The sequence below is a fragment of the Rana temporaria genome, chromosome 12 (genome assembly GCF_905171775.1).
Source record: "Rana temporaria chromosome 12, aRanTem1.1, whole genome shotgun sequence".
Lineage (NCBI taxonomy): Eukaryota > Metazoa > Chordata > Amphibia > Anura > Ranidae > Rana > Rana temporaria.
This window is the reverse complement of record NC_053500.1, coordinates 136,775,123-136,797,681: the sequence shown is the minus strand read 5'-3', so window position 1 is coordinate 136,797,681 and position 22,559 is coordinate 136,775,123. Positions and strand designations below refer to the sequence as shown.

At 51.9% G+C, this 22,559-nt stretch overlaps 1 protein-coding gene and 1 pseudogene across 2 annotated transcripts in view; both read right to left on the bottom strand.

Moving 5' to 3' along the window:
* The window catches only part of GAS7 (growth arrest specific 7), a 180,679-nt gene that overhangs the window by 83,756 nt on the left and 74,364 nt on the right, over positions 1-22,559 (bottom strand). The gene's annotated exons all lie outside the window — the stretch shown is intronic.
* On the bottom strand, positions 21,611-21,741 carry LOC120919652 (annotated as a pseudogene).

Below are 22,559 nucleotides of genomic sequence, written 5' to 3'. Positions count from 1 at the left end.
CTCTACCCATCATTACCCTACAATCTGCACCCCCTGTACCCCTCATTACCCTACAATCTGCACCCCCTGTACACCTCATTACCCTACAATCTGCACCCCCTGTCCCACCTCATTACCCTACAATTTGCACCCCCCTATTGCACTACAGTCTGCACCCCCTGTATCCCTCATTACCCTACAATCTGCACCCCCTGTACCCCCATTGCATTACAATCTGCACCCCCTGTACCCCTCGTTACCCTACAATCTGCACCCCATGTACCCCTCATTACCCTACAATCTGCACCCCCTGTACCCCTCATTACCCTACAATCTGCACCCCCTGTACCCCTCATTACCCTACAACCTGCACCCCTCATTACCCTACGATCTGCACCCCCTGTACCCCTCATTACCCTACAACATGCACCCCCTGTACCCCTCATTACCCTACAATCTGCACCCCCTGTACCCCTCATTACCCTACGATCTGCACCCCCTGTACCCCTCATTACCCTACAACCTGCACCCCCTGTACCCCTCATTACCCTAAAATCTGCACCCCCTGTACACCTCATTACCCTACAACATGCACCCCCTGTACCCCTCATTACCCTACAATCTGCACCCCCTGTACCCCTTATTACCCTACAATCTGCATCCCCTGTACCCCTCATTACCCTACAATCTGCACCCCCTGTACTTCCCTGTACACCACACTCGGCGACCCCCACTACCCTACAATCTGCACCCCCTGTACCCTTCATTACCCTACAACCTGCACTCCCCATTACCCTACAACATGCAGCCCCTGTACCCCTCATTACCCTACAACCTGCACCCCCTGTACCCCTCATTACCCTACAATCTGCACCCCCTGTACTTCCCTGTACACCACACTCTGCACCCCCTGTACTTCCCTGTACACCACACTCTGCACCCCCTGCACCCCCCATTACCCTACAACCTGCACTCCCCATTACCCCTCATTACCCTACAATCTGCACCCCCTGTACACCACACTCTGCACCCCCTGTACTTCCCTGTACACCACACTCTGCACCCCCCATTACCCTACAATCTGCACCCCCTGTACCCCTCATTACCCTACAACCTGCACCCCCTGTACCCCTCATTACCCTACAATCTGCACCCCCTGTACTTCCCTGTACACCACACTCTGCACCCCCTGTACTTCCCTGTACACCACACTCTGCACCCCCTGCACCCCCCATTACCCTACAATCTGCACCCCCTGTACCCTTCATTACCCTACAACCTGCACTCCCCATTACCCTACAACATGCAGCCCCTGTACCCCTCATTACCCTACAACCTGCACTTCCCTGTACACCACACTCTGCACCCCTGCCTGGCATCACCTACTACTCTTTCTGTACTCACATTACACCATAATCAGCACCCTCTGCACCCCCCCCCCAACAAACCTCAGAGGGCTTCTAAAATTGATATAATACAGTTGGGCTGTGAAAGGACAATGGGGCCCCTCTCAGTGCTGGGGGCCACACCCAATGACTTCTTCTTCCCAGCACAGGCAGCAAAGACAAAAGACAGCAAAAAGTTTTGGATCGCTCCCACCGAAGGGTTAATTAGTGGCGGTTGCTCTAATTGGGGATGAGAGGGACAATAAAAAGGGGAAAGTTGGCCGGGCGGCGAGGGGTTAATGAGGGGCTGTGGGGGGACAAAGGCTCCTTTGAGAGCGAAATACAATGGAGGATTGTCTGTGATGAGAGAACATTCCTGGAATATCAGCAATTCCTGCGACACCTACACAGCGCTCCCATTCACCAGTCATGTGATCAGCCCAACCTACCGACTTGGTGCGATTATTTATGTACATGGGGGGGGGGCATATCCTCATTACATACACAGCAAACCCCCCCCCCCCACTAAACCGCACTTGGATCAGCCCACTCACACTAAGGCCCCATTCCACTGAGCGCAGCGGGGACATGCGTTTTTGCCCCATGCGTTTTCCATGCAACACTCATAGGGGCAACCCATTCAGGGCTGGTTTACATTTTTGACAGCCCATTCATTTCAATAAGGTTTCCAAACGCATTGGAACGCAGAAAAAAGTAAAACAGGTGCGATTTAAAAAAATAATAATCGCCCAACGTGCCACATTTGCTAGACGCATTCGGGGGGCCATTAGGATAGTTCACACCTGTGCATGCGGCTATCGCAGCGATTCCCATACTGGCAACCACCTGCAGTGGAATGGCCCCACCACGCATCCCCCCTGCAGCCAATGCGATTTCCCTGCGGCCGTGTTTTTGAAAGGCTAGGTGCACAGCTATGCGTGTGGCTGCGGGTGCAGGAATCGCAAGGGATCACCGCACCCGCAATGAAAAGGTGCTTCATTTCGAACGGCACCCCCCCCCCCCCACATCTCAGCCCACAGCGTGTTTCCGGGTGCGGGAACCGCAGGGAAATTGCACGGTCGAAAAAATAAAAAGACAATGCAATTTTTCCCTGCAGCCACATTTTTTAAAGGCTAGTATCACAGCTATGCGCGTGGCTGCGGTTGTGAGTATCGCAGCAATTCCCGTACCCGCAACCACCCGTAGGGAAATGGCATTCCAAATGCATCTCGGCCTGCAACGTGTTTGCGGGTGCGGGAAATCACATGGTCAAAGACCAATGGGATTTCCCCCACGGCTGTGTTTTTGGCAGGCTAGGTTCACACCTATGCGTGCGGTTTTGGGAATCGCAGCAATTCCCATACCCGCAACCACGCACAGTGGAATGGCACCCCAACGCATCTCAGCCCATAGTGCATTTGCAGGAATCGCATCGTCAAAAAAAAAACTTGCAATTTCCCCGCAGCCATGTTTTTGAAAGGATAGGTTCGCACTTATGTGTGCGGCTGCGGGAGTCGCAGCAATTAACAGACCCGCAACAGCCCCAGTGCGTTTGCAGGTGCGGAAAAAAATGTGTTTTCGCCGTGGCCGTGTTTTTGAAAGGCAAGGTTCACACTTACACATCTCAGTCTGCAGCGCCAGGTGCGGAAATCGCAAAGAAAATCGCATGGCCAAAAAGACTATGCGATTTCCGCATTTTTGAAAGGCTAGGTGCACACGCACGCCTGTGGCTGCGGATGCAGGAATCGCAGTGAAAATGCGCTGCTCTTAGGAGATGCCTGGGGCTTCATTTCATTCCAAATGGTCCCACCCAACACATCTCAGTCCGTAGCGCGTTTGTGGGTGCGGGAACGGTGGGGAAACCGCATTGGTCTAAAAGACCATGTGACTTCCTTGCGGCTGCGATTTTGAAAAGGCTAGGTTCACACCTATGCGTGTGGCTGCGGTTGTGGGAATCGCAGAAGTGGCCGCAACCACCCGCAGTGGAATGGCACCCCCGCGCATCTCAACGTGCAGCGTGTTTTCAAAGACCATGCGATTTCCCTGCGGCCGTGTTGCTATATAAATCCTGTATAATTATAACAATATTCATAATAATAACAACAATAATAATATTAATTATAATAATAATAATAATAATAACAACAATAATGTGGAGGGTGTGCAATACATCCTGGTAGCCAGCAGGTGGCAGCCTTGTAATTCTCACACTCAGCGGCCCGGATTCAGAGAGAAGTTACGACTATCTCCGGATACGCCGTCGTAACTCTGAGTGTGGGTCGTATCTATGCGACTGATTCATAGAATCAGTAACGCATAGATTTCCCTAAGATCCGACCGGTGACTTGTCCTTAAGGTTCCCCTAACGGGAAAGTTCCTTCAAGGACTGCGCAGGCGCAAACTTTCCGACGGAAATCTCCGAACCTCGGCCGGCATCCAGGCTCATTCTTTAACATCCCCGTGGATTGGAGGATGTTAAAAAAAGAGCCAGGAGGCCGAGCGAGCGAAGTGAGGCCGACTGGCCACTTTCCTCGAAATCCACTTCGCCCTGGATGCCGGCCGAGGTTCGGAGATTTCCGTAGGCAAGTTTGCGCCTGCACAGTCCTTAAAGGAACTTTCTCGTTAGCCGGAACCATATCGGCAGATCAGATTGCGCCTGCGCAGGAACTTTCACGATAGCCGGAACCATAAATCGGCAGATCACCGGACTAAGGGCCAGATTCACAGTGGAGATACACCGTTGTATCTCTGTTTCTATCTATGCGACTGATTCATAGAATCAGTTACGCATAGCTATCCCTAAGATCCGACAGGTGTAATAGTTTTACACTGTCGGATCTTAGGATGCAATTCCCGAGGCCGCCGCTGGGGGGAGTTTGCGTCGTAAACCAGTGTCGGGTATGCAAATTAGGAGTTACGGTGATTCCCGACGGTCGCAAAGTTAGTCGTTTTTTTTGGTGCCTTAACTTTACACAGCAATCGTATTGCTGTATAAAGTATGGCCATCGTTCCCGCGTCGAAATTTAAAAAATAACGTCGTTTGCGTAAGCCCTCCGGGAATACGGAATTACGCTACGTGCGTCGCTGTTCGAAAAAATGACGTCACAGCGTGCAATGCACGGCGGGAGTTCGGAAACGGAGCATGCGCGGTAGGTCCGGCGTAGGTTTTCATCGCAAGTGCTTGGTGAATCAGGCACTTGCGATGAAAAATTGCGGCGGTGTAACGTATCTACGATACGTTACGCCGCCGCTGCCCTACGTGAATCTGGCCCTAAGTGTCTTACACCGTCGTATCTTAGGCTGCATATTAACGCTGGCCGCCAGGTGGCGCTCCCGTCGATTTACGCGAGGAATATGCAAATTAGGTAGATACGCCGATTCAGAAACGTACGTCCGCCCGGCGCATTTTTTTTACGACGTTTACGTTAGGCTTTTTCCAGCGTAAAGTTACCACTGCTATATGAGGGGTATCCTGGACGTCGGGCCAGCGTCGAATTTTCCGTCGATTACATGGACGTTGGGCCAGCGTCGAATTTTCCATCGATTACATTGTTTGCGTAAGTCGTTCGCGAATAGGGCTGTAAGTAAGTTACGTTCACGTCTAAAGCATTGACGATTTGCAGCGTAATTTCGAGCATGCGCACTGGGATTCTTTCACGAACGGCGCATGCGGCGTTCGTAAAAAAACGTCAAATACGCGGGGTCACACTAAATTTAAATAAAACACGCCCACATCATCCACATTTGAATTAGGCGGGCTTACGCCGGACCACATACGTTACGCCGCCGTAACTTAGGGCGCAAGTTCTTTCTGAATACGGAACTTGGGCCCTAAGTTACGGCGGCGTAACGTATCTGAGATACGTTACGCCCACCGATAGATACGCCATTGTATCTGAATCTGGGCCAATATTTTTATTGTTTGTTTCTTTGTTGCAAAATAGAGATCTGAATGAGATGAAATCTTTTACAATGTTTCCATTCATTACATACGATTGTTATAATAATAATAATAATAATAATAATAATAATAATAGTCATTATTGTGGTAGATTCAGAAAGCAATTGCGTCTACGTATCCATAGATACGCAGCGCAATTGCTAATTTGCGTCAGCGTATCGACTTTTCTGTATTCAGAAAGCTCGATACGCCGACTGCAGCCTAAGGTATGACTGGCATAAGGCTCTTACGCCGTTGTATCGTAGGCTGCATTCTTACGATGGCCGCTAGGTGGCGTTCCCGTAGTGGTCAGCGTAGAGTATGCAAATTGCATACTCACGCCGATTCACAACCGTACGCGCGCCCTGCGTTCGCATTTTACGTCGTTTGCGTTCGTCGGTTTCTGCGTAAGGCTGCTCATGCTATTAGCAGGGGCAGCCAATGCCAAGTATACCCGTCGTTCCCGCGTCGCGATTTTTAAAAATTACGTCGTTTGCGTAAGTGAATCGTGAATGGCGCTGGACGCCATTTACGTTCACGTTGAAGCAAATGACGTCCTTGCGACGTCATTTACTGCAATGCACGTCGGGAAACTTTCCCGACGGAGCATGCGCACTACGTTCGGTGCGGGAACGCGCCTAATTTAAATGATCCACGCCCCTTACGGGATCATTTAAATTACGCGCACTTACCTCAGGCAGTTTTACGGAGCGCCCGCGCAAATTTCGTGAATGAAGCGTAGCGCAAGTAATTTACAGAGGCATAGCGTTAAAACGTAAGAGTGCGCAGCCCTACCTGAATCTACCCCATTATTTCACCAAAATGGTCGTCACACCACTAAAACGTCATGGTGGTGCATTTCCCACAATCCCTTGTTCCTGGAAAGGCGGTGCTACGCGGTCACATGACTTGTCCTGCGGGCGGATGGACCGCCATGGCCGCCTCGCTCCTCTCGCCCGGAATACGGTTGCCGCGGGAGACCCAACTGTTTTTATTTCTGAACCCGCTTTTATCACTTTTCGCCGTTCCTGCGATGAACGTTGTCGGAGGCGCTCGGCCTCTCTGGAGACGGGAAAAGGCGTCAACTCTTCATTAGCACCGCGCTCTCTGGTTTTTGGAAAGGCGATAATGTGCAGCTAAAAATATCTCCAATCTCCTCACCTCAGCAAGCAAGCGGCAAGTGTGACACGGCGCGGCCTTTTCCTTGGATCCGCAGCGACGCGCGACCTTCCGGAGATCGAAAACTCGCCATATCTCTTGGACGTCGAGCGGCGACACGGGCGGTCTTGTTGGCGATCGTCAAACATTGAGCAGCGACATGGGCGGTCCTCTTGGTGATCGGACACGAGCGGTCTTGTTGGCGATCATCAGATATCTAGCAGTGACATAGGTGGTCCTCTTGGCGATTATCAGACACCGAGCAGCGATAGATACAGGTGGTCCTCTTGATGATCAGACATTGGGCAGCGACACAGGCAGTCCTTTTGGCAATCAGACATTGAGGATCGACAAGGGTGGTCCTCTTGGTGATCATCAAATACCGAGCAGCAACACAGGCGGTCCTCTTGCTTACACCGGCGTATCTATTGATACGCGGCGTAATTTCTACGATGCGCCGGCGTATCTTTGTTTTGTATCCACAAAACAAGATACGACTGAATGTGGGCTCGATCCGACTGACGTACGTCTTAGTACGCCGTCGGATCTTAAGTGCATATTTACGCTGGCCGCTAGGTGGCGCTTCCGTTGATTTCCGCGTCGAGTATGCAAATTAGCTAAATACGCCGATCCTCAAACGTACGTCCGCCCGGCGCATTTTTTTACGTAGATTACGTCGTTTTTCTGGCGTAAAGTTACCCCTGGCTCTATGAGGCGTACGCAATGTTAAGTATGGACAGCGTCGAATTTTCCGTCGTTTACGTAAAACGTTCGCGAATAGGGCTTTGCGTAAATTACGTTCACAACGAAAGCATTGACTATTTGCGACGTGATTTCGAGCATGTGCACTGGGATACCCCCACGGACGCCGCATGCGTCGTTCGTTCAAAACGTCAATCACGATTCATTAGCATAAAACACGCCCACCTCTTTACAATTTGAATTAGGCGCGCTTACGCCGGCACATTTACGCTACGCTGCCAAAACTTAGGATGCAAGTGCTTTGTGAATACAGCACTTGCCTCTCTAAGTTGCGGCGGCGTAGCGTAAATGAGATACGCTACGCCTGCCTATATATGCGCCTATGTACGTGGATCTGGCCCTATAACTTTTGAGCAAACCAATCAATAAACGCTTATTGCGATTTTTTTTTTTATTTTACCAAAAATAAAGTAGAAGAATACGTATCGGCCTAAACTGAGGAAAAAAAATGTTTTTATATCTTTTTGGGGATATTTATTATAGCAAAAAGTAAAAAATATTGCTTTTTTTTTTTCAAAATTGTCGCTCTATTTTTGTTTATAGCGCAAAAAATAAAAACCGCAGAGGTGATCAAATACAACCAAAAGAAAGCTCTATTTGTGGGAGGAAAGGGACGTCAATTTTGTTTGGGAGCCATGTCGCGCGACCGCGCAATTGTCAGTTAAAGCGACGCAGTGCCGAATCGTAAAAAGTGCTCTGGTCAAATGGTCCGGGGCTGAAGTGGCTACAGTGAGCAGTAACATGGGTGGTCTTCCTAGTGGAGGTCATAGAAAGATCAGTGAGATGGGCGGCCCTCTTATTGATCACTATACACTGAGCAGCGACACTGGGGGTCCACATACCCCAAGCAGTGGCATGGGTGGTCCTCTTAGTGGCTGTGATCCAACAAGCGGTGAAACAGGCGGTCCTCTTAGCGGTCGCTACACACGGAACAACAATGTCGGTGGTCCACAAACACTACATAGCGGCACAGTTTGTCCTCTTGGTGGTCACCATACACCAAATAGTAACACAGGGGGTCCTCCTGATGATGGCCACACAAAGGTCCCATAGTAAATAACGTGCTGGGGGTGAGCAGGTGACCGGGTTGTCACCACATACAGGAGGACGGAGCTCTTCCATATTCATTGAGAAGGCAAATGGCCCACAGAGCTTACAATCTAATCGGCCCAGCTACGTTGTCACAGCCCTGAGAAGAGTTAATATGGGAGAGGAAGCCGCGCACTTGATTCTCTTATCTGATATAATAAGCAGAAGGAAATCATCGCTCATAAATCTCAAATAGAATCAAAAAATGACATTTGAAATGACAGCGGAAAACGGGAACTTCCTGTTCCAGATCTGCAAACCGCCCGACCAGCAACACTCAGAGCGAAGGTTATATAGGGGGAGGGGGAGAGAGAGAGGGGGGGAGAGAGGGAGAGAGGAAGGGAGAGGGAGGGGGAGAGAGAGAGGGAGAGAATAGGAGAGAGAGAGGGAGAAGAGAGAGAGGGAGGGGGGGAGAGAGAGAGAGAGAGAGGGGGAAGAGAGAGAGGGAGGGGGGGAGAGAGAGAGAGGGGGAAGAGAGAGAGGGGGAGGGAGAAGAGAGAGAGAGAGAGAGAGGGAGAAGAGGGAGAGAGAGAGGGAGAAGAGAGAGAGAGAGAGAGAGAGAGGGAGGGAGAGCGAGAGAGAGAGAGGGAGAGAGAGAGAGAGAGGGAGGGGGAGATAGAGAGGGAGGGAGGGAGAGAGAGAGAGAGACGGAAAGAGGGAGGGAGGGAGAAGAGAGAGGGGAGGGAGAAGAGAGAGGGGAGGGAGAGAGAGAGAGGGGAGGGAGAGAGAGAGAGGGGAGGGAGAGAGAGAGAGAGAGAGAGAGAGAAAGGGAGAAGAGAGAGAGGGGGAGGGAGAAGAGAGAGAGGAAGAAGAGAGGGGAGGGAGGGAGAAAGAGAGGGGGAATAATAGAGGAGAGGGGGGATACAGGAGGAGAGAGAGGAGAACCTGAGAGTGGGGGGGATAGAGGAGAGTGGGGGGGGATAGAGGAGAGGGATAGGAGAGTGAGGGGGGGATAGAGGAGAGTGAGGGGGGATAGAGGAGAGTGAGGGGGGATAGAGGAGAGGGAGAGGGAGAGAGAGTGAGGGGGGGATAGAGGAGAGTGAGGGGGGATAGAGAAGAGGGAGAGGGGAGAGAGAGAGGGGGGATAGAGGAGAGTGAGGGGGATAGAGGAGAGGGAGAGGGGAGAGAGAGAGGGGGGATAGAGGAGAGTGAGGGGGATAGAGGAGAGGGAGAGGGGAGAGAGTGAGGGGGGGATAGAGGAGAGGGAGAGGGAGAGAGTGAGGGGGGGATAGAGGAGAGTAAGGGGGGAGAGAGGAGAGGGAGAGGGGAGAGAGTGAGGGGGGATAGAGGAGAGGGACAGGAGAGAGACAAGGGGATATATGAGGGGGGAGAGGAGGCAGAGAGGGGATGGAGGAGAGAGACAGATGGAGATGGGGGGGGGGCAGGGGGAGAGAGAGGAGAGTAATGGACAGAGACAACAATCGGTTGGCCGCCAAGTAAAAGTAAAAGTTTCTCTGGCAGGAAAGGCGCACTCAGTGCGACGGCCAAATACTTTTCCAAAAACACTTGACAGCTGATTTTTCCAGGTGACGTCCCGTCGCTCTCAGGATGAGTAAAACAAATAAAGTGATAAAAGGAAATAATCTCGTCTTCCTGGAAAAAAAATGGGAAGCGGAATTCTTTGTCGGGATCGTTGCGCTGAGCCGCATTCTAGAAAAGGAAAATTCTGCATTTCTCTGAGAGCGGAGCGCAGAAAAGAGGGATGTACACTCGTCCTTTCAGGTATGCGCTTGATTAAAAATTAAATAAATTATATATATATACACACACCTCAATCCACACACACACAGTGCCCTCCCAGTTCTTCTCCTGCAACAGTGACTATATGGGGGTACTCCAGTACTCTATGTCCCCCCTAGGGGGTGTGTCCATGACACCCTGGGCACAGAGGAAGAGCCAGTGTCATCTAATCTAGGAGACTAATGACATCTAGTGGTGGAAAAGAATCACTGCAGGAAACAGCTCTGAATTGACGGTTACTATTGCACCAAAAAAAAAAAACTGGAGTTCCTCTTTAAACTAATATTAGCCTGTTGCATTGAAAGTGGCAGTTTTATTATTTTTTGCACAAGTAGTTTAACAAATAAAGTTCAAAAGGCTGCCAGCAGTGCCCTGTGTCCTATCAGGATGCCAGCAGTGCCCTGTGTCCTATCAGGCTGCCAGCAGTGCCCTGTGTCCTATCAGGATGCCAGCAGTGCCCTGTGTCCTATCAGGATGCCAGCAGTGCCCTGTGTCCTATCAGGCTGCCAGCAGTGCCCTGTGTCCTATCAGGAAGCCAGCAGTGCCCTGTGTCCTATCAGGAAGCCAGCAGTGCCCTGTGTCCTATCAGGAAGCCAGCAGTGCCCTGTGTCCTATCAGGATGCCAGCAGTGCCCTGTGTCCTATCAGGAAGCCAGCAGTGCCCTGTGTCCTATCAGGAAGCCAGCAGTGCCCTGTGCCCTATCAGGATACCAGCAGTGCCCTGTGTCCTATCAGGATGCCAGCAGTGCCCTGTGTCCTATCAGGATGCCAGCAGTGCCCTGTGTCCTATCAGGAAGCTAGCAGTGCCCTGTGTCCTATCAGGAAGCCAGCAGTGCCCTGTGTCCTATCAGGAAGCCAGCAGTGCCCTGTGTCCTATCAGGATGCCAGCAGTGCCCTGTGTCCTATCAGGATGTCAACAGTGCCCTGTGTCCTATCAGGATGCCAGCAGTGCCCTGTGTCCTATCAGGATGCCAGCAGTGCCCTGTGTCCTATCAGGATGCCAGCAGTGCCCTGTGTCCTATCAGGATGCCAGCAGTGCCCTGTGTCCTATCAGGATGCCAGCAGTGCCCTGTGTCCTATCAGGATGCCAGCAGTGCCCTGTGTCCTATCTGGATGCCAGCAGTGCCCTGTGTCCTATCAGGATGCCAGCAGTGCCCTGTGTCCTATCAGGATGCCAGCAGTGCCCTGTGTCCTATCAGGATGCCAGCAGTGCCCTGTGTCCTATCAGGATGCCAACAGTGCCCTGTGTCCTATCAGGATGCCAGCAGTGCCCTGTGTCCTATCAGGATGCCAGCAGTGCCCTGTGTCCTATCAGGATGCCAGCAGTGCCCTGTGTCCTATCAGGATGCCAGCAGTGCCCTGTGTCCTATCAGGATGCCAGCAGTGCCCTGTGTCCTATCAGGATGCCAGCAGTGCCCTGTGTCTTATCAGGATGCCAGCAGTGCCCTGTGTCCTATCAGGATGCCAGCAGTGTCCTGTGTCCTATCAGGATGCCAGCAGTGCCCTGTGTCCTATCAGGATGCCAGCAGTGCCCTGTGTCCTATTAGGATGCCAGCAGTGCCCTGTGTCCTATCTGGATGCCAGCAGTGCCCTGTGTCCTATCAGAATGCCAGCAGTGCCCTGTGTCCTACCAGAATGCCAACAGTGCCCTGTGTCCCATCAGGATGCCAGCAGTGCCATGTGTCCTATCAGGAAGCCAGCAGTGCCCTGTGTCCTATGAGGAAGCCAGCAGTGCCCTGTGTCCTATGAGGAAGCCAGCAGTGCCCTGTGTCCTATCAGAGTGCCGATTACAATGAAGGTAGCCCCTCCCACCACTGGAATGGCCATTCTCTGCGTGTCCAGAACAGAAGCAGGTGAGAACGTTCGATGTCTCGTACTAAATGGTTGTCCTCTGAGAGCTGACCTGGAGGAGATTGCTTTTCAGAACTCAGACTTTTACTTGAATTGTTTTTCATAAAACAAATCTCTCAGCAGGAATCGCGATTTCCATCCATCGTACGCGGCAGACGCGGAATTACCCAGCTGGCGGTCAGACGCACCTGAAGGACGACATTGTCAGCTCTTCCTGTAACCTGTAATCAGCTCAGAGCCCCCCTGGAGGGGCAGAAACCTCATTCTCTGACACTGTTACCACCAGCACCCCGCTGTGACCGCCAGCCACAGCAAATGAAATGGGGGGGGCTTATTGATAATACTGCGCTTTGGGCACGAAAAAAAAAAAACGCTTTAACCACAAACAACAAAAAGGAATCTTTTCCGCATTCTAAATTCTTGTAACATTGACCTAGAAGTCATTGGGCCAGATTCAGGTACTGCTGCGCACTTCTTACGGAGGCGCAGCGTCCCGTTTTTGCCCTGCGCCCCCGCAAATTATTTGCGCTCCGCTTCATTCACGAAGCAGTAGCCACGTAATTTGCGTGGGCGCTCCTCAAAAATGCCCGGCGTAAGGGCGCGTAATTTAAATGATCCCGTAGGGGGCGTGGATCATTTAAACTAGGCGCGTTCCCGCGCCGAACGTAGTGCGCATGCTCCGTCGGGAACTTTCCCGACGTGCATTGCGGACGTAAACTGCGTACGCAGGGCTCGCGTAGGGTAGTGAATCGGCGTTAGTATGCAATTTGCATACTATACGCTGACCACTACGGGAACGCCCCCTAGCGGCCATCGTAAGAATGCAGCCTGCGATATGACTGGCATAAGAGCCTTATGCCAGTCATATCTTAGGCTGCAGTCGGCGTATCGAGGTTCCTGAATCAGGAGCATTCGAAACGCCGGCGCAAGTAAGCAACTGCACTGCGTAACTATGGTTACGCAGACGCAATTGCTTCTTGAATCTGGGCCATTATTCACAGCTAACATTTCTGCTGTTCCATATTTCATACACAGAGCTGCAGATTGTTCCTCGGGGGCGGAACTGCCGACACTGACAGGGAGGAACAATGAAATGCAGTCACTGCGCAAAACACCTGCGCGGAGCCTCCTTGTGAGTTTGTAATCAGAAAATATGTCCGCCCGCCCGCCCGGTGCATTAAGAGTTAAACTGTAAACATTGATACTTTGAAGCAGGAGAGCCCTTAGATGGCAAATTATTCTGATCGTCCGCGATTAATTGATCAATCGACACACAAATCTGGAACAATGGACGAAGCAACTGATCACCTATGATTGGCCAATGCTCCAAAATTAGTGTCACTCAACCGCTAAATTCATAAAATGAAACGCGTCGCCATAATTATCAAATGGTTGCGAGTGCTTTTAGCAGCGCCAGCAAAAATCGCCAGTGTGCGGTGCGCCCAGCTTTAAAGGGATGGTGTCCCCTTCAGTTCCTATCTCAAATTCTCCCAGAAGCAAAGCAACCTCTTCCAACCAAAGTGTCAGTGTATGGCGGTCATAGCGGTGGAAACTGATTGGTTGCCAAGATTTAGCGCACTTATAAAGAGGACCTGTCCTGTGTGCTGCATTGGGAGAAAGAAAGGGCCCGGATCTCTCCGCCATCGATAAATCAACTCCGCAGACAGACGTCACCAATTTTTAACAACTTTCCTCCCGTTCTTCTTTCGGGGCGAAACCCAGTGGAGGAGGCCATTGGGCAGGACGAAACGCGTTGGAGGGGCCCCACTGGGCAGGATGAAACGCGTTGGCACATGGTTTGTCCAGCAGAGCTGTCTGAAGCAGTCCTACACTTGTATTCACACTTCAGTCAGGCTTGGAGTGCAGCACTTTTCATGTATACAGACTGACCAACCTCTATGACTAAGCATTGGTAGGCAGGACGAAACACATTGGAGGGGGGCCATTGGGCAGGACAAAACGTGTTGGGGCGTGGCTTGTAGAGCAGAGCCATCTAAGGCCATCCTACACTTGTATTCACACTTTGGTCGGGCTGGGAGTGCAACCTTCTTCATGTATACAGATTGACCAACCTCTATGACTAAGCACTGGTAGGCAGGACAAAACACATTAGAGGGGGACCACTGGGCAGGAAAAAATGCGTTGGACCATGGTTTGTGGAGTAGAGCTGTCTGAGGCCGTCCTACACTTGCATTCACACTTCAGGCAGGATGGGAGTGCAGTGTTTTTCATGTATTTCAGATTGACCAACCTCTATGACTAAGCACGGGTAGGTGAAACAAAACACATTGGAGGAGGCCACTGGGCAAGACGAAACGCGTTGGTCCATGGTTTGTGGAGTAGAGCTGTCTGAGGCCGTCCTACACTTGCATTCACACTTCAGTCGGGATGGGAGTGCAGCGTTTTTCATATATTTGAGATTGACCAACCTCTATGACTAAGCACTGGTAGGCAGGACAAAACACATTAGAGGGGGGCCACTGGGCAGGACGAAATGCGTTGGGCCATGGTTTGTGGAGTAGAGCTGTCTGAGGCCGTCCTACACTTGTATTCACACTTTGGTCGGGGGGCTGGGGGTGCGGCGTTCTTCATGTATACAGATTGACCAACCTCTATGACTAAGCACTGGTAGGCAAGACGAAACACAATGGGCAGGACAAAACACATTGGAGGAGGCCACTGGGCAGGACGAAACGCGTTTGGCCATGGTTTGTGAAGTAGAGCTGTCTGAGGCAGTCCTACACTTGCATTCACACTTCAGTCGGGGTGGGAGTGCAGCGTTTTTCATGTATTTCAGATTGACCAACCTCTATGACTAAGCACTGGTAGGCAAGACGAAACACAATGGAGGGGGGACCACTGGGCAGGACGAAACGCGTTTGGCCATGGTTTGTGAAGTAGAGCTGTCTGAGGCCGTCCTACACTTGTATTCACACTTTGGTCGGGGGGCTGGGGGTGCGGCGTACTTCATGTATACACATTGACCAAGTCTTAATGCCAACTAATTAAAACGCGCATTTAATGCGTTTTTCTGAGTCGCTGTAGTCTTCTAAGCATTGAAAAAAAAAACAGTATGTAGAATTTTACAAAGTGCGTCGCATTCACACAACCTAACATTTTTTAATGCAGAACCTAGACACGTTTTATCGCGTCCAAACGTTTGCGTAAAATTTATTATTTCACCGACCAGATACGGTAGGCAGGTACTGGTTACTATTGGTGGAAAGATTGCCGCTATGAATGTGTAATCCGGGGGGGGGGGGGGTTCTGCAGGTTGGCAGGTGATGGCGGGGGGGGGGTCACCCACCCAGGGTCGGCGATGGCGAGTGTCAGCACACAGCTGGCCGCTCCTCACCGGGGTCAGGCTAGGAAACCGCGGTGACTAATCTCACCCCGTGCCCCATTTCCTGCTGACTGGAGCTAAACGCCAGCGATGCCATTCTACACAGGAGATAAAAAAAAAAATAGAAATAAATAAAAGGAACTCGTCTCTTTGTTTTGGAGATACGTTGCCATGGCAACTGCTGACAGCGTGATCACAGGCCGCCGTACCCGGCTGGCACGTTTTATTTTATTTTTTTCAGGTCAGCATCTCATCCTTTGATAAGAGGCATCATTACCAGACGCGATACCGAAAGAGGAGCGCGGAGCTGACGGCCCGACCGACATGACAGGCAAGGTGATCCGCCAGGCGTCGTATGCCCCCGGAGAACGGCGTCTGTTCCGCGAACGCCTTTTAAGTCTGGATCAAAGGCTTTCCTCCGCTGAAAGGAGCGAGTGCGGCGGGAATCCCAGAGGAAGGCGGAACGCGCGCGCGAGAGAGAAACTCGAAAACATCGCTTATATCGTCCCCGTCCTTCTACCAGACACCGAAATATTATTACCAGCAATTGTTACATTGTGTCATCATCACCTGGAGAGCGATGACATCACTCCTGTATAATGGGCCAGATTCACGTAGAATCGCGGCGGCGTAACGTATCCTAGATACGTTACACCGCCGCAATTTTTCATCGCAAGTGCCTGATTCACCAAGCACTTGCGATGACTCCGGCGCAAGCGGGCCAATTTAAATGGGCGTGTGCCATTTAAATTAGGCGCGCTCCCGTGCCGGACCTACTGCGCATGCTCCGTTTCTTAACTCCCGCCGTGCTTTGCGCGCCGTGGCGTCATTTTTTTGAACGGCGACGCACTCCTGTATTCCCGGACGGCTTACGCAAACGACGTTAAATTTTGAATTTCGACGCGGGAACGACGGCCATACTTTAGACAGCAATACGCTTGCTGACTAAAGTTAGGGCACCAAAAAAAACGACTAACTTTGCGACGGGGAAACTAGACTAGCGGCGACGTAGCGAACGCGAAAATCCGTTGTGGATCCACCGTAACTCCTAATTTGCATACCCGACGCTGGTTTACGACGCAAACTCCCCCCAGCGGCGGCCGCGGTACTGCATCCTAAGATCCGACAGTGTAAAAATATTACACCTGTCGGATCTTATGGATATCTATGCGTAACTGGTTCTATGAATAAGTCGCATAGATAGAAACAGAGATACGACGGAGTATCAGGAGAAACGCCGTCGTATCTCATTTGTGAATCTGACCCAAAATAACTTATATCTGGAGAGCGGTGATGTCACTCCTGTATAATATAACTTATATCTGGAGAGCGATGACATCACTCCTGTATAATATTACTTATGTCTGAAAAGAAGTGATTTCACTATCAGCTCCCACTCTCAGGGCCCGGGGCCCCTCACACACACACATTATTCCCCTTTCGGAAGAGAACTGAACTTTAACTTCTTTCTTTCGGCCAGAATTGTGGAAGTTGTGGCCAAACATCAGATTGGAGCCATGTGTGGGGGGGGGAGGACGTGGAAGACGGTGGTTGTGGGAAGATAGTGAGGCTCTAATGAGGTCTCTGGGGCCGAGTCGGATGAGAGGAGACAATGGGGGTCCTGGATTTTGTCCAGTGTTTGGCGGCCAGGGAGGTCAGGTGATCAGCTTCGGAGCCGCGGCATTGAGGGCTCCATCTGGTGCTATGGATAGTATTCTGCAGTTTATACGATTTGTGTCACGGGGACAGGAAGTGAGGAACTACCTGGTGTCACGGGGACAGGAAAGGAGGAAGTGCCTGGTGTCCCGGAGACAGGAAAGGAGGAAGTGCCTGGTGTCCCGGAGACAGGAAGTGAGGAAGTGCCTGGTGTCACGGGGACAGAATGCGAGGAAGTGCCTGGTATCACGGGGACAGGAAGTGAGGAAGTGCCTGGTATCACGGGGACAGGAAGTGAGGAAGTGCCTGGTATCACGGGGACAGGAAGTGAGGAACTGCCTGGCGTCACGGGGACAGGAAGTGAGGAACTGACTGGGGACAGGAAGTGAGGAACTGACTGGCGACAGGAAGTGAGGAACTGACTGGCATTAGGTTGCCCATGTGTCCCGGATTGCCTGGTACAGTCCCGCATTTTGCGGGTCTGTCCCGGGCACCTTCATTCCAGGACAATACAGTGTCCCAAAATCAAACTGACACAGCCACCCCCCCCGGCCATTCTGATGCCCCCAAAAAAGGCCTCCATGGGTCTCGGCCGGCCAGGACAAGTACTGTCAGTGAGTTAAGTGGTGATGCGGCAGCCTTTTTTTGGGGCGTGATCAGTGCTTCTGGGTAGAGCGTGCACCCGCCGCACCGGCTGTGCTGCGATTTGGTACATCACAAGCTGATTTTTGTGAGGGGGGGGGGTCCCAGAATAGCAGTTTTAAAATGTGGTCACACTACCTGGCATCACGGGGACAGGAAGTGAGGAACTGCCTGGTGTCACGGGGACAGGAAGTGAGGAACTGCCTGGTGTCACGGGGACAGGAAGTGAGGAACTGCCTGGTGTCACGGGGACAGGAAGTAAAGAACTGCCTGGCGTCACGGCGACAGGAAGTGAGGAACTGCCTGGTGTCATGGGGACAGGAAGTGAGGAACTGCCTGGTGTCACGGGGACAGAAAGTGAGGAACTGCCTGGCGTCACGGGGACAGGAAGTGAGGAACTGCCTGGCGTCACGGGGACAGGAAGTGAGGAACTGCCTGGCGTCACGGGGACAGAAAGTGAGGAACTGCCTGGCGTCACAGGGACAGGAAGTGAGGAACTGCCTGGCGTCACAGGGACAAGAAGTGAGGAACTGCCTGGCGTCACGGGGACAGGAAGTGAGGAACTGCCTGGCGTCACGGGGACAGGAAGTGGGAAAAATCTCCCCAATGGGGGGTCACACAGAAAAGAAAACAGAACAGAATATGTACCCCATCCTATCAATAAAAAGAGAAAAAATTTAATTTGTCTGGATTCAAAAAATTATTTAAATCTCCTGTGAGATCTGCTAATGTTAACGCATAAACGTACTGAACACACCGCAAACGCAAAGCAGTAAAAAATCATGAATAATGTAATAAAATGCACCGCAAATGTGCGCACCGAGCGCGGGGACTTGGGTGTAAGTGAGCCATTATCCATCAGCGTTTTTATGTAAACTAACCTAATTTATTACAATCGTTGTTCATGCAAGAGAAGGACAAGATAAGGAGATTCTTTTCCCCCCCAGAAGATGATGCGTGAAGAGCGCGGTACAATCCGGTCAGTGAGCCGGAATCCGCCGCCGTTTCCTTTATGCAGAACAACACAAATGTCCCCATTGTGGGCGACCTCCGACTCCTCGTCTTCAGTGAACCGCCATCCTGCCTTCGAGGGCCGACTGCGTTTCTTTTTTTTTTAAATGCCAAATAAGCGACCGCCGGCGGGGCTTCCGAATGAATGTTGGAAATTGCGTGACGGGCCGCTGAAAATTCAGACAGAATTCCCCCTAATTAGACAATTTTCCCGGGAAATATCAAGTTCATAGGGGGTCGCGAGAAATTCTGCGATCGTTTCACCGCATTATAGGTCTGCCTCAGCAACAATAGGTCCGTCCCGGCAACAATAGGTCCGCCTCGGCAACAATAGCTCCGCCACGGCAACAATAGGTCCGCCTCGGCAACAATAGGTCCACCACAGCAACAATAGGTCCGCCTCGGCAACAATAGGTCCACAACAGGCAACAATAGGTCCGCCACAGCAACAATAGGTCCACCACAGCAACAATAGGTCCGCCACAGCAACAATAGGTCCGCTTTGGCAACAATAGGTCCGCCACAGCAACAATAGGTCCTCCACAGCAACAATAGGTCCACAACAGGCAACAATAGGTCCGCCACAGCAACAATAGGTCTGCCACAGCAACAATAGGTCCGCCTCGGCAACAATAGGTCCACAACAGGCAACAATAGGTCCGCCACAGCAACAATAGGTCCACCACAGCAACAATAGGTCCGCCTCGGCAACAATAGGTCCGCCTCGGCAACAATAGGTCCGCCTCGGCAACAATAGGTCCGCCACAGCAACAATAGGTCCTCCACAGCAACAATAGGTCCACAACAGGCAACAATAGGTCCGCCACAGCAACAATAGGTCCGCCACAGCAACAATAGGTCTGCCACAGCAACAATAGCTCCGCCACGGCAACAATAGCTCCGCCGCGGCAACAATAGCTCCGCCGCGGCAACAATAGCTCCGCCGCGGCAACAATAGCTCCGCCGCGGCAACAATAGCTACGCCACGGCAACAATAGCTACGCCACGGCAACAATAGCTACGCCACGGCAACAAAAGCTACGCCACGGCAACAAAAGCTACGCCACGGCAACAATAGCTACGCCACAGCAACAATAGCTACGCCACAGCAACAATAGCTCCGCCACAGCAACAATAGCTACGCCACAGCTCCCAGCAACAAAAAAAAAAAAGTGTCCCCATCAGGAAGATTCCATCACTTCCTCTCCATGTGACTCCCTATCACCAGGACAGGAAGTGAGGGTAAATCTTCCCAAGATGTAGACACAGCCAACATCGTAACCCTCACCCCTTCTTTACAGGACAATGTCTCTATTTTTCGGATGTTTATGACTCACAGAAAACACGTTTAGGGCGGAGCAGCTCTCGCTAAACACAACACAGGGCTTAGCTGTGCTGAACACGATGTCATTTTTGGGAAATCTTGTGACTAAGTCTGATAATCACCAAACAGGTCAATGCGGTCCGTCAGCTGAGCGCTAACCCAGTTCAGGAAAAGAGGCTTTTGTACGGCTTTATCATACGGCATGGAAAAACCAAAACAAGGTCAGAAATGTTCATACAGATCCAGATAGGGAAAAAGACACAACTGGGGGATCCGCTCATGGAGATCGAGCCTGGGCTACAGACAAGGCCGGGGGATCCGCTCATGGAGATCCAATCAGGGCTACAGACAAGGCCGGGGGATCCGCTCATGGAGATCCAGCCAGGGCTACACACAAGGCCGGGGAATCCGCTCATAAAGATCCAATCAGGGCTACAGACAAGGCCGGGGATCCGCTCATGGAGATCCAGCCAGGGCTACACACAAGGCCGGGGAATCCGCTCATAGAGATCCAATCAGGGCTACAGACAAGGCCGGTAGACGGCTCATGGAGATCCAGCCAGGGCTACAGACAAGGCCAGGGGAATCCACTCATAGAGATCCAATCAGGGCTACAGACAAGGCCAGGGGAATCCCCTCATAGAGATCCAATCAGGGCTACAGACAAGGCCGGTAGTCGGCTCATGGAGATCCAGCCAGGGCTACAGACAAGGCCAGGGGAATCCACTCATTTTTTTTTTCTGTTGAAAAGCCTGTGGCGTGCAAAACACAACCCAAAAACTCCACCCGGTGCAGGGAAAAATGTGCACACACATAAAGAGTGACATCACAAAAAACTGCGACGGGTGCATACGTCAGTGGTCCTCCGAAAAGGACCCGTCTCTGATCCCCCCGGGGCGTTAGGCTCCTGACAGGGAAAAGAGTTACTGTGGTCCATACAGCCGAAGCCATATGGACCCATCTTGGCCCAAGCAGCCGAAGCCACAAGGACCCAACATCCTCGGAGGGACTGCCGAAACAGAACCCTCCTCGGTGAGGCTCCCCCGAAGGGAGACCCCATGAGAGCCGGTGAACCTAACCAGAAGGCCGAGTCCACCAACTCCCAAGACTTTCAGAGACCGGCCCGAGGACCAGCAAGCACCAAACAAAAAAAGTGACAAACAAAACAGAACACGGGGAAAAATAATAAAAGAAGATGGGAGAGTGAGGATAGTGACCAATGTGAAATACATTGGCCGGCCCTCCGGCCAGGAAACAAAAATTCCACTGGTCCTAGCCAAAAGGCCCGGCCCAAGCGGCAGGTGTGAAAAGTGTGTTGTGGAGATCAGTGACCTGAAGGTGCCACACGATGAGTGCCCCTCAAACACTCGTGCAATGTATGGCACCCCTGGACTGCCACTCCAGGGGCACAATCTCCACGGGCTTTTCAACGGTCCCTAGCCCCCGGTCCGGACCGGCAGCACCCTTCCCAGCCAGGAAGGTGGGAGAAGAGGTCGGGGAGAACCCACCTAAGCAGGCTCTACCCACAACCCCTATCTCTCCCACCTAATCACATTCTGGAAGTACTACCCGCTCCTTCCCGGTTAAAGGAGAAGCAAGGGTTCCCTCCAGAACAACTGACTGGGGCAGATACCACCAAATCCAGGCCAACGGCCAGGGACCCGGCCTCTTGGCTTCGACCTCATGCCTCTCTGTCCCGATCAGAAGGCTTCCACCTCCACGCCAACAGGCTTAGCGTCCGCCGACTGCCATCCCTTTCCCCCTGCCACAGGGTACCGGGGACAGTCAGCTTAGCACCACCTATTGGCAACTGATAAGAACAGATACTACACTTGATCTTAGCCAAAAGGCCGAGAAGCGATCCACTCATAGAGATCCAATCAGGGATACAGACAAGGCCAGGGGAATCCGCTCATAGAGATTCAATCAGGGCTACAGACAAGGCCGGTAGTCTGCTCATGGAGATCCAATCAGGGCTACAGACAAGGCCAGGGGAATCCGCTCATAGAGATCCAATCAGGGCTACAGACAAGGCCGGTAGTCTGCTCATGGAGATCGAGCCAGGGCTACAGACAAGGCCAGGGGAATCCACTCATAGAGATCCAATCAGGGCTACAGACAAGGCCGGTAGTCTGCTCATGGAGATCGAGCCAGGGCTACAGACAAGGCCAGGGGAATCCACTCATAGAGATCCAATCAGGGCTACAGACAAGGCCGGTAGTCTGCTCATGGAGATCCAGCCAGGGCTACAGACAAGGCCAGGGGAACCGCTCATGGAGATCCAGCCAGGGCTACAGACAAGGCCGGGGGAATCCGCTCATAGAGATCCAATCAGGGCTACAGACAAGGCCGGTAGTCTGCTCATGGAGATCCAGCCAGGGCTACAGACAAGGCCAGGGGATCCGCTCATAGAGATCCAGCCAGTTTTATCCCGACCGGTCTCCTTTAAGCGAGACCCCGGCGCACACTCTTCATAAGATTCTTGATTTCTGAAGGTAGATTTTACTCCTCCCGGGAAACGTTCATACCACTGAGCCATTCTTATAGAGGTGACATCTCCGAGGACCTTCCCTCCGTCACACACCTTCACCCCGCTGACATGACATCTTAGCGGGCGGTCGGCACAACTGTCACAGCGAAGAAATTCGCCAGGAGAGCCAGTGAAATGTGACAGAATCCA